This window comes from Lonchura striata, chromosome W, assembly GCF_050655825.1.
Source record: "Lonchura striata isolate lonStrDom1 chromosome W, ASM5065582v1, whole genome shotgun sequence".
NCBI classification, from domain to species: Eukaryota; Metazoa; Chordata; class Aves; order Passeriformes; family Estrildidae; genus Lonchura; species Lonchura striata.
In genome coordinates, this window is record NC_140743.1 from 48,914 (window position 1) to 61,007 (window position 12,094).

Consider the following 12,094-nt stretch of genomic DNA (forward strand, 5'->3'; position numbering starts at 1 on the left):
TGGGCATCCTGTCTCGCCCTCATCCTGACCCTAAAAATACACCAAGGAATTCTAAAATAGCCATTAGGAAGGTATAACAATTCTCTAAAAGATGCCAGAGAAAGCCTTCAAAAATCCCCTAATAGCCCTGCAAAAAAAAACACTCAAGGAAGCCTGCTCTGCCTCCAAACCCCTTCCTGTTGCCCTCTAGCCCACAGATGTCATCCCTATCTTTTCGCAGCGGGTCCTGTTGTCCTCTGAGGGTTCTGGCGTTGTCCTGGTGCGAGGGTCGCTGCCCTGTCCCACTGGGAGGCTTCCGGTGTGGTCTCGCTGTCAGGCTTGCTGTGCTGTGCTGCTGTTGTTAGGGGTGAAAAGGGAAAAGGCTGCTTAGGGTGAGGTTAGGGCTGGGTGAGGGGTGCTGCACCTGTACCCTAACTTGCCTCCTAAGCTGTACGCTGTAGCCCTGATCCCCACTGGACTGTCCAGCCCTCAGACCCTCTCCCTTCACCCCTGACCCCTCCCTCAGCCCCCCAGCCCTCAGGCTCTGGCTGTCACCCTCGAACCCCCCTTTGCCCCTCAAGCCCCCTCTCCTCTGCTCCTCAGCCCCCAGCTTCTCTGTGTCACCCTCCAGCTGCCCCTGCCCCCCTCAGCATCTCTCTGTGTCACCCACTGTCCCCTCCCCTGTTCCTCCCTCAGCTCCCAGCCTCTGTCACCCTCAAGCTGTCCCTCAGCCTCTATGCCATGAAAAGACCCTAAAAAACCCACAAAAATGCCCTAAAAAAACCCTCATCTTCAAAATGTCTTTAAACCCCGACAAAAACATGAAAATAGCCTCAGAATGCCCTTAAAATACAATAAAAATACTCTACTTTAAAAAGCCCCTAAAACACCCCTAAAAACCCCCAAAGAACGTTTAAAAAATATCTCTAAATATTCCTAGAAGAGCTCTAAAAATAGCCCCAAAATCCTTAAAACACATTGATGAGACCCTAAAGAAACACCGCAGCGAGGGAGGCTGGAAGATGCGAAGCCGCGCTCCCGGCCCCGGGCGCAGCGCGGCTCCGGCAGGAAAGCGGCTCCTCCGGCAGGAAGAGGCGGCGCCAGGCCAGGAGACCCCCGCCCGCTGCCCCCGGCCCGGCGGGGCCGGCACCGGGCCCGGGGGGCCCCGGCGGCGCCCGAGCCCCGCGCCCGGAGCGGACGGAGCGGCGGCACCGGCGCGGCGCCCGCGCCGCCTCCCCCGCCCGCCGGCCCGGCCAAAGCTCCGCTCGGCTCCGCACGGCTCGCACCGGCGCGGCTCCGGCGGGCCCGCGGCAGCCCAGCCGCGCCCAGCTCCCCTTCCGCCCCGGCCAGCCCCGGCACTGCCGGCAGGGCTCCGCGCCGGACCCTTCGCTGCCGGGCCGGGGGCAGAAGAAGCGCCCCGAATGCAGCGGCACAGCCCGATCCCCGCCCTGCCAGCGCTGCCACGGCTGCAGCTCCCTTCCTCTGAAGCCCCGACACTGATGCCACGCTCCGGCGCTCACCTCACCCTAACAAGGGAAAAGAAATGTAGGCTTCCCTTCAATCGTGTCCCCTAGAAGAGAAGAAAAGAAGCAGCTTTCCTCAAATGATGGCAAAAGGGAGAATTTTACCTCAATCCAAACCCCTTAAAAGGTGGGACCACAGGACTGCCCCCTCCAATTCAACCCCAGGATGACGAAATTTCAAAGGGAAAGGAGAAAAGTCCCCGCTATAAAGGCACAGCACCGGCTCACCTGCTTGGCTGCTGCTTCTCGGCACAAAGGTTTGTCCCTGGGCTCCTCCTTTGAGCAATGCTCCACGTATCCAAGTGTGTATCCAGGTGATCCCCCGGACCCTGTCCAAAGCGCCCACCGTCCTTCCAGGAGACAGCCCCGCGAGCCCCCCACAAACTCCTCTTCTCCAGCAGCTCTGTGCAAAACCCGGCTGAGGCAAAGCCTCACCCTTAAATAACCTCCCCCCGGCAGGACACGCCCCTCCTCCTCATCAACTTAACAGCTCGCACCTGCTGCTGTTGCCACTCTCCAACAGCGTCTCTTGGTCTCTCCCTCTCCAGCACACAGCCCACTTCTCACAGACACAGATCCAACAGAAATCTGCTACAGGTGTTGGCTTTTCTTAATCCACCTGGTTACATGATTAAAACACATACATGCATTGATGGTCATTGAGAGAAAGCTTTCCCCTGGAGAAAACAGTCCTTTTGCCGGCACACTTTGATACACCTTCGGAAAAAGCAGAATCTGCACCAACTCCTAAGACCCCTGCCGAGGAACCCAGCCCTGCCTGGGACACCCAAAGCAGCAGACCTTGAAAAAGGAGGGGAAAAGTCAAGCTTGGAGTGGAAAAAGAGGATAGAACTACAGCAGCCTTTAAAAATGCCTGCACAGAGCAATAGTGGGAACCAGACACATTTATTCTTTCCTTGCTTTCTGTGATGACATAAATAGGAAGTAAGAACACGTTAAACAAAAGGCAGAGCTAGGATTTTACAGGTCTTCATTTTGGCAGCCTGCATGACAAACACCTCTTCCAGGACTGCGATGCCTTTTGGGGAATGGCAGAGAACGGAGGCAAAAGGTGCCGGGAGCCCTTTCTGTTCCCTTCAGCCCCTGCAGCCCCTCCGGTGCTTTCAGGGCACTCTCTTGGTTTGTTCCTAGAGAAAAAGGCTAGGGCATGATTTTCAAAACTACTGCCCGTCCCCAGTCAGAGTTTCCTACATTCCTGGGTACAAATGAGTGGATGGAGGGAGTGGATGGATGCTGTCCAGCAGTGTCCCCAGGGGCATCTGGAGTGTTCACACTGCTGAGCTGAGAAAAACTCACAAAACCCAGCCCAGGGGCCTGTGATCCTCCACCCACCCGGGGGAACTCCGGGTGCTGTAAACAGAGGCCACAGCACACACCAGGCTCTGCTGTGCCCGGTGAGGAGTCTCTGTATGAGCCCTGAGCCCTGGCATCGCCTCCCAAACACCACAGAGACCTCTTGTGCCATCAGAGAAAAGCCCTGGAGCAAACGTGTGTCCCCAGCACGATCAACAAGAGATGCAGAATTACCTCCTCAATAAAAACACTGTTTCTGATGGAAATGTTACCTCTGTCAACTGTGAGGATTTTATAGGAATACTGGCTCAAGAATTCAGTGACTTCAGGGATTCCATACCACAGGTTCCTGGGACTGCTTGGGCATCCAGAGCCTATAGTATTGGTTAAACTGGTAGAGCTGAGGATACTTATCAGCTTTGTCACAGAGCTGGAACGTCACGCAGGGAGCAAGGGGTTCTCTCGGAGAGTGCAGGAGGCCAGTGAAAACAGCACCAAGGTCCTCCACGACGTCTGCTCCTAGAAAAGCCAAATAAATTAAACTATTGACATGAGCACGGACACTGGGGCAACCTTCCTTACTTTGGGCCTTGCCAGCAGCCCACAGAGCCTCACGCAGAAAAGAACTGATCGAGATCAAAAAGTGTTCCTAGTGACCTAGACAGGTGCTCCTGGCCGCTGAGGTACCTGAAAAACCCTCCAGACATCATCAGCTCTTGCTTAAGCAAATAATCCACCTTCACCGTGTTGTGCCAAAAACACGCCCGGCCCTTAACAGGGAGAGACCCTGCCAGGCACCGCCTCAGAGAAGAACCGAGCTGTACTGGGGGGACACACCCAGCCAACGTGTACGAGTTAAACAGAATTTTCTCTCAGAACTGGGACTTTCAGCACCCCCCAGGTGCTACTCGACTGCCACATACACACAGAGGGCTTCGTGAGGTGCTCTGGGGTTGGCCAGTCCTGCTCCAAGCCCTGCTGATGCCCCGGTGGTTTTAAGGATGTCCTCAAGGAGGTGGTAGAACCTCACAGTGTTTGCCCCTGGAGCTTAATTTCTGAAGTTTTCCTTGGGAAACGCACCCACTTCCTACTTAACAAGGCAGTCCCCTCTCCCTGCTCTCAGGAAGAGCTGCCCACAGGCACGGGAACCACCTTCCTCTCCTGATCGCCACGCTCTGCCCTTAAAACGCTGTTACTGAGGCCAGCTACTTCCACACCAAGACTGTCCATGCAGGGACAGTGTCCCTTCTCTTCAGGGTCAGGGAAAAAGGGCAGAAGCACCTACAGAGCTTCAATGCCCCTCCTGAGCACAAAGCACCGTGAATCTGCACCTCCTGCTGCTTGCAGGGAAGATAATAAAATGCCTCAAGGTAAAAAATGATAAATGGTAAAAAATTATTACAAGAGGGTAGAAGTGATGCTGCTTTCACTCCACTGCTAGAAATGACACATAAAACATAAAAAAAAACCCTGTACCTGTTCCATTTTCAGACTGAAACAACAGCATATTCCTGGCTGCTCATGCAGCAGGGACAACAGCACTGAAGGGAAATGTTTGGATAATCATGTCTTCATTTAAAGAGAACCCAATTCCTTCATCTAAGCCATCACTGCCCTCCATCAGAACAGCCAGCACATCCACGACATCTAATAAGCGAAGGAAAAAATGTAAGCAGAGGATCCAGACTTACTGGGAAAACAACAGAGGTAGAATGCAACATTCCAGGAACACAAGGTAGCTTTTTAGTCACAAAAAAAAAGAAAGAAAAAAAAAAAAACACCCAAAAAAAACTAAAAAAAAAAAACCACCAAAAAACAAAAAACCCCAAAAAACCCCAAAGGCACATTTGCCAGGCAATACAATGTTAGGGGCAGCACAAAAATCACAGCTGTACTTCACTCTGCCTTTCAAAGCTGCTGTCCAGCACAGGTTGCCCACAGAAGCTGTGGCTGCCCCCGGATCCCTGGAAGTGTCCAAGGCCAGGCTGGACAGGGCTTGGAGCACCCTGGCATGGTGGAAGGTGTCCCTGCCCATGGCAGGGGTGGAACGGGACGAGCTTTAAATAAAGGTGCCTTCCCATCCAAACCCTTCTGGGATTCCACGATTCTGTGAGCAGCCCCAGGCAGAAGGGCTAAATTTCCATTGTGGTTCGGAAATGCTGCTGCAAGAGCACAAACAGATTTCAAATACTGTTCAAGTGGCACAACCACATCAAAAATTACGTCTGGGGGTAAAGTGGCAACTCTGCAATTCCAGCCTCTGATACCAAGGACACATGGAGGGCTGAATCCAGGGGGCGTTCGGGGTCCGAGTCGGGGTCGTCTTCATGAGCCACCAGCCTGGGGACCCAAAAATCGGGGGGAACCCCGAATTGGGGGGGGACCCAAAATTGGGGGGGTCCTGGGGGGCTCTGGAAGGTCTTTGCAGCATCCCAGGAGGAATTTTGGGAGTCCCAAGGGGGGGTTTGGGGAGTCATGAAGGGAATTTAGGGGGTCTCAGAGAGTTTTTGGGGGGTCCCAGGAGGAATTTTGGGGACCCTGATGGGAATTTTGGGGATCCCAGGGGGTGTTTTGAGGTCCTGGAGAGCTTTTTGGGGGGGTCTCAGGGAGTTTTTGGGGTCCCAGGAGGAATTTCAGGGGTCCTAAAGAGAAATTTGGAGGTCCCAGAAGGTGTTTTGGGGTGACAAATAGAATTTTGGGGGTTCAAGGGGTGTTTTGGGGTCCCGAAGGGAATTTTGGGGGTCCCAGTGGGGTTTTGGGGGTCCTGAAGGGAATTTTGGGCGTCCCAGGGGGGGTTTTGGAGTCCTGGGGAGAATTTTGGGTATCTCAAGAGGTTTTTGGGAGGAATTTTGGGGTCCCAAAGAGAATTTTGTGGGTCCTGGGGAGGGTTTGGGTCCTGAAGTAGAATTTTGGGGGTCCCAGGGGGTTTTGGGGGGTCCCAGGAGGAATTTCAGGGACCCTGATAGGAATTTTGGGGGTCCCAGCGGGGGTTTTGGAGTCCCAAAGGGAATTTTGGCCAACCCAGGGGGAGTTTTGGAGTCCTGGGGAGAATTTTGAGGGTCTCAGGGGGTTTTTGGGTGGAATTTTGGGGGTCCCGAGTGGAATTTTGTGGGTCCTGGGGAGGGTTTGGGGTTCTGAAGGGAATTTTGGGGGTTTCTGGGAGTTTTTTGGGGGTTCCAGTAGGAATTTTGAGGTCCTGAAGGGAAATTTGGGGGTCCCAGGGGGGGTTTTGGGGTCCCAAAGGGAATTTTGGAAGTCCCAGGGGGGATTTTGGGGTCCTGGAGAGGTTTTTGGGTGTCCCAGGGGGCCTTGTGATGTCCTGGAGAGAATTTTGGGGGTCTCAGGGGGTCTTGGGGAGGAATTTTGGGGGTCCCAAGTAGAATTTTGTGGGTCCTGGGGGGGGTTTGGGGTCCTCAAGTGGATTTTGGGGGTCTCAGGGGGTTTTGGGGGGTCCCAGGAGGAATTTAGGGGTCCTGAAGGGAATTTTGGGGTCTCAAGGAGTTTTGGGGGGTTTCAGGAGGAATTTCGAGGACCCTGATGGGAATTTTGGAGGTCCCAGGGGGGTTTTTGGGGTCCCAAATGGAAGTTTGGGCGTTCCGGGAGGGGTTTTGGGGTCCCAAAGGGAATTTTGATGGTCTCAGGGGGGTTTTGGGAGGAATTTTGTGGGTCCCGACCAGAATTTTGAGGGTCCTGGGGGTGGGTTTGGGGTCCTGAAGGGAATTTTGAGGTCTCACGAAGTTTTTGGGGGGTCCCAGAAAGAATTTCGGGCACCCTGATGGGAATTTTGGGGCTCCCGGGGGGGGGTTTGGGGTCCCAAAGGGAATTTTGGGGGTCTCAGTGGGGTTTTGGGTCTCCCAGGAGGAATTTCAGGGACCCTGATGGGAATTTGGGGTGTCCCAGGGGGGCTTGTGGTGTCCTGGGGAGAATTTTAGGGGTCTTGGGGGTTTTTTGGGAGGAATTTTGGGGGTCCCGAGTGGAATTTTGTGTGTCCTGGGGAGGGTTTGGGGTTCTGACGGGAATTTTGGGGACTTCTGGGAGTTTGTGGGGGGTCCCAGGAGGAATTTGGGGTTTGTGAGAACCCCAGCCTTTCTCTGGGGTCTCATGTGGTGAAATTCCTCCTCCAACCCGTGCTTCCAAAGAAAAACTCCGCAGGCTTTAGCTGTTCAGTCTCAAGGCAGTTTATCGCTAGTTATCTAACAGATTATGTTCTTGCACTGCGGCTGTTTGATCAGCGGCCTGGGTAGAGGCACACACACACCCTGACATCCTCTCTATCTGCTGTCTTCTTCGTCTCTCCCCCCACCCAGGGCTGCTGCTATCTTTTATAAGATATATTACGTATAACATGTTTACAGTTATTCCCCAGTACCTACTACCTACGTTGCCAAGTGTTTTTCTACTCTAAACCAATCTGTGAGTGCCAACATCACCAAGAACATGGAGGTAAGGAAAAAGAAGGAGGAAGAACAGGATCAGCCCACTTTCCTCCATCTTAGAACTCCTGACCCCCATGTACAAAGTGAAAACCCCCCTGGACATGTGCTAAAACCCCCTTGTACAATACTAAAAAAATTTCCCCTCTACTTTGTAATTACTTTTACTATACTATCTAACCTTTTGTGATTGCTTGTTCCACCTCCAAAATTGGTAACTCATTCCATGGCTCAAACTCACAATCACAGCTGTTTCCAGCTGCCTGCCAGGGTCCCAAATGCTTCTGACCAAGGCCTGGAACCACTAAAAATGTCTGAGAGACATTATGAGTTCCCACAGGGGTCCTGAAAAGAAATCTGGCGGTCCCAGGGGGGGTTTTGGGGTCCTGAAGGGAATTTTGGGTGTCCCAGGGGGTTTTTGGAGTCCTGGGGAGAATTTTGAGGGTCTCAGGGGAGTTTTGGGAGGAATTTTGGGGTCCCGAGTAGAATTTTGTGGGTCCTGGGGGAAGTTTTGAGGTCCCGAAGGGAATTTTGGGAGTCATAGGGGGAGTTTTGAAGTCCTGGGGAAAATTTTGAGGGTCTTAGGGGGTTTTTGGGAGGAATTTTGAGGGTCCCGAGTAGAATTTTGGGGATCCTGGGGGGGAGGTTTGGGGTCCTGAAGTGAATTTTGGGGTCTCAGGAAGTTTTTGGGGGGTCCCAGAAAGAATTTTGGGGACCCTGATGGGAATTTGGGGCTCCCGGGGGGGTTTTTGGAGTCCGGAAGGGAATTTTGGGGGACCAGGGGGGGTTTTGGGGTCCCAATGGGAATTTTGGGAGTTCCAAGGGGGTGGGTTGGGGTCCGGAAGGGAATTTTAGAGGTCTCAGGGGGTTTTTGGGGGTACCTGGAGGAATTTCGGGGACCCTGATGGGAAATTTGGGAGTCCCAGGGGGGGTTTTGGGGTCCTGAAGGGAATTTTGGGCGTCCCAGGGGGAGTTTTGGAGTCCTGGGGAGAATTTTGGGGGTCTCAGGGGGTTTTCGGGAGGAATTTTGGGGGTCCCGAGTAGAATTTTGTGGGTCCTGGGGAGGGTTTGGGGTCCTGAAGGGAATTTTTGGGTCTCAGGGAGTTTTTGGGGGGTCCCAGGAGGAATTTTGGGGACCGTGATGGGAATTTTGGGGGTCCCAGGGGGGTTTTTGGAGTCCCGAAGGGAATTTTGGGGGTCCCAGACGGGGTTTTGAGGGTCCCAAAGGGAATTTTTTGGTCTCTGGAGTTTTTGGGGTCCCAGGAAAAACTTCGGGGTCCTGAAGGGAATTTTGGGAGTCACAGGGGGCGTTTTGGAGTCCTGGGGAGAATTTTGGGGGTCTAAGGGCTTTTTTGGGAGGAATTTTGTGTGTCCCGGGTAGAATTTTGGGGGTCCTGGGGAGGTTTTATGGTCCTGAAGTGAATTTTGGGGTCTCTGGGAGTTTTTGGGGGGTCCCAAGAGGAATTTTGGGGACCCCGATGGGAATTTTGGGGATCCCAGGGGTGTTTTGGGGTCCCGAAGGGAATTTTGGGAGTCCCAGGGGGGGGGTTGGAGTCCTGGGGAGAATTTTGATGGTCTCAGGGTTTTTTTGGGAGGAATTTCGGGGGTACTGAGTAGAATTTTGGGGGTTCTGGAGGTGGGTTTGGGGTCCTGAAGGAAACTTTGGGGGTCTCAAGGAGTTTTGGGGGGTCCCAGGAGGAATTTCGGGGACTCTGATGGGAATTTTTAGGGGTCCCAGGGGGGGTTTTGGAGTCCCGAAGGGAATTTTGTGCGTTCCAGGGGGGGTTTTGGAGTCCTGGGTGGAATTTTGAGGGTCCTGGGGGTATGTTTGGGGTTCTGAAGGGAATTTTGGGGTCTCACGAAGTTTTTGGGGGGTCCCAGGAGGAATTTCGGGGACCCTGATGGGAATTTTGGGGGTCTCAGGGGGTATTGGGGGGTCCCATGAGGACTTTCGGGGTCCTGAAGGGAATTTTGGGGTGTCAAGGAGTTTTGGGGGGTCTCAGGAGGAATTTCGGGGAGTCTGATGGGAATTTTGAGGGGTCCCAGGGGGGGTTTTGGAGTCCTGGGGAGAATTTTAGGGGTCTCAGGGTTTTTTTGGGAGGAATTTTGGGGGTCCCGAGTAGAATTTTGTGGGTCCTGGGGAGGGTTTGGGGTTCTGAAGGGAATTTTGGGGGTCTATGGAAGTATTTGGGGGGTCCCAGGAGGAATTTTGGGGTCCTGAAGGGAATTTTGGGGGTCCTAGGGGGGGTTTTGGGGTCCCAAAAGGAATTTTGGGCGTCCCAGGGGGTTTTTGGGGGTCCCAGGAAGAATTTCCGGGTCCTGAAGGGAATTCTGGGGCTCCCAGGGGGGTTTTGGGGTCCCAAATGGAATTTTAGGCATTCCAGGGAGAGGTTTGGAGTCCTGGGGAGAATTTTGAGGGTCTCCGGGGGTTTTTGGGGGGAATTTTGGAGGTCCCGAGTAGAATTTCTTGAGTCCTGGGGGAGGTTTTGGGGTCCTGAAAAGAATTTTGGGGGTCTCACGAAGTTTTTGGGGGTCCCAGAAATAATTTTGGTGACCCTGATAGGAATCTGGGGGGTCTCAGGGGGTTTTGGGGGGTCCCACGAGGAATTTTGGCGTCTTGAAGGGAATTTTGGGGTCTCAAAGAGTTTTGGGGGCTTCCCAGGAGGAATTTTGGGGACCCTGATGGGAATTTTGGGTGTCCCAGGGGGGTTTTCGGGGTCCTGAAGGGAATTTTGGTGGTCCCAGGGGGGTTATCTGGGTTCTGAAGGGAATTTTGTGGGTCCCAGGGGGGTGTTCTGGGTTCCGAATGGAATTTTGTGGGTCCCAGGGGGGTTTTTGGGGTCCCTAAGGGAATTTTGGGCGTTCCAGGGCCGTCCCGATGGTTTTGGGGTCGCGCTGGCTGCGGGGCTGCAGTACCGCCCTGTGTCCACAAGGCGGCAGCATTTGTCAAGTGAGTCCGCGACAAGATGGCGGTCCGTGGGGACCTTGATGGTGACAGGCGTTTTTTGCCGATGCCTGTCGGCTCCCGCCAAAAACCCGCACGCTCGCGGCGCTCCTGACCCCACAGCCCGTGTGCACGGCATCGTAACCGCCGCGGAAAATCCCGTCGCGGGGCGCCGGCGGTGCGGGCAATTCAGGCAGTGTAAAAAACAGACACGGGTCCTCGAATTTCAACGTCCTCGTTTTCGCGCCCTCTCGAGAAGGTCAAGCGAGTCCGCGCCAAGCCCCTCCCAAGATGGCGGCCGCGGGCGGCGGGCTGCAGTGCCGCTCTCTGCCCACACGGCGGCAGCACTGTGCCGTCAGCAGCGAATGCCCCAAAGATCCGCGCGGGAAAGAACGGAACAAAAACCCTGCCTCGGACCCGATAGGAACCGAAAGAAAAAACCTTTCCTCTTAAACTGCATTTCAACAGAGTTTATTTTTACATTTTTCACATTTATATTCACATTCGGATTTATAATGTATATTGATATATAATTGTATTTTCATAATTCCTTACATTTATTCAATTTATTATATTTTATTATATTTTAGATTTTATACATATCTTAATAGATTGCTTACATATTTCTATAGTTAGATTTAGAGTTCTAAAAGGTTTATATTGATTAAAATAAAAACCTGACTCTATCCAAGTAAAAATCTTTTTAAAAAACCCTTTATTTAAACTCCATTTAAATTTATTTCTATTTTTCGCATTTATAGTCAAATTTACATTTTAAATGTAGATTGATGTATGGTGCTATTTATAGTCTATCTCTTCCTAATACTATTTTTATTTCTATTTTATATTTTTATATATATCTGTATACATTGAATATATATTTCCATATTTAGAACAATATCAAAATAAAATGTATATTCATATTTTTTCCATTAATGCCCTGCCTCTAACCAAATAACAAACAAAAACAAAAACAAAAAAATCTTTCTATAAACAATACTTGAATATATATTGAATACACCCTGCATTACAAATTGCAGGGGAAATGGATTCCCTCATGATTTGAACACAAGAAATAATGGAAAAGGAAGCTTTTTCCCACAATTTAAACCCCTTTTCTCTCCATAACCCCTCATTTTTCTGGGAGCGCTGTGGAAGGTCTGGGGGTTCTAAGGAGGGATTGACACAATAAAAGGGGAAAGTTGAAAGCTCTCCCGTGGAACCCCACATGCTGCCCGGCCTGCTCAGGTGCTGCCCCTTGGCAAGAGGGCTCTTCCCTCGGCATTTTCTCAAAGGGATGCTCGTGCCCGGGTGGGTCCAGCTGCTCCCCGGTCCCTGCTGGATGTTCCAGCCATAGCTCCTGGAGGGACACTTGGGATACCCCTGTTAGCCCCTCGGGATTAGCAGCTCCCTGTGCAGGTGTGCCCAGGTAGCTGCACTGAAAGCAGCTGCTCACACGGGGAGCTGCTACACCTAGGAGTGGGGGATGAGGTGAAGAAAGGTCCTGTGGGGTGTTCCCTTCCCTACGCAGGCCTTTGCCAGACCCTTCAACAATGCGGTGCCAGATTTTCATTGCCAAGATAATTAACAGTCTTTCCCCTGGCCAAACAGGAATTGTGCTTCCAAAATTGCAAACAGTGAATGATTTCTTGCAGACACCAGCTGCCAACACCAGGAACTCTCACTGCCTTTGGAGAGCAGCACGCCTCCAGTGAACACACATCAACACACAGGGAGGGTGAGGTAGGTTTTACACGGAAAAAGGGCAGAGGTCGGGTCACAAGGCCTGTGGCCCCAGGTGACTTGATACATCTTTTTGTTCTGAATGGCACAGGATTTCTCCAGCAGCAAAACTGCTGACAGCAAGAATTCTGCCTGTCCTGGAAGAGACAAGGACCTCC

General features: G+C 52.3%; 1 long non-coding RNA gene across 2 annotated transcripts; it reads right to left on the reverse strand.

Annotated features, from left to right (window-relative positions):
- Window positions 1–219: 219 nt before the first annotated feature.
- Window positions 220–6,587, reverse strand: LOC146762960 (uncharacterized). 2 transcript variants are annotated; one of them, XR_014952564.1, is made up of 5 exons: window positions 4,293–6,575; window positions 2,000–3,335; window positions 1,731–1,831; window positions 1,500–1,549; window positions 220–334 (listed from the first exon to the last, which is right to left on the reverse strand). It is a non-coding gene; the product is annotated as an uncharacterized LOC146762960 (long non-coding RNA). The 2 variants fall into 2 exon arrangements; XR_014952563.1 differs by having other exon boundaries at window positions 2,000–6,587.
- Between the last annotated feature and the right edge of the window lie 5,507 nt (window positions 6,588–12,094).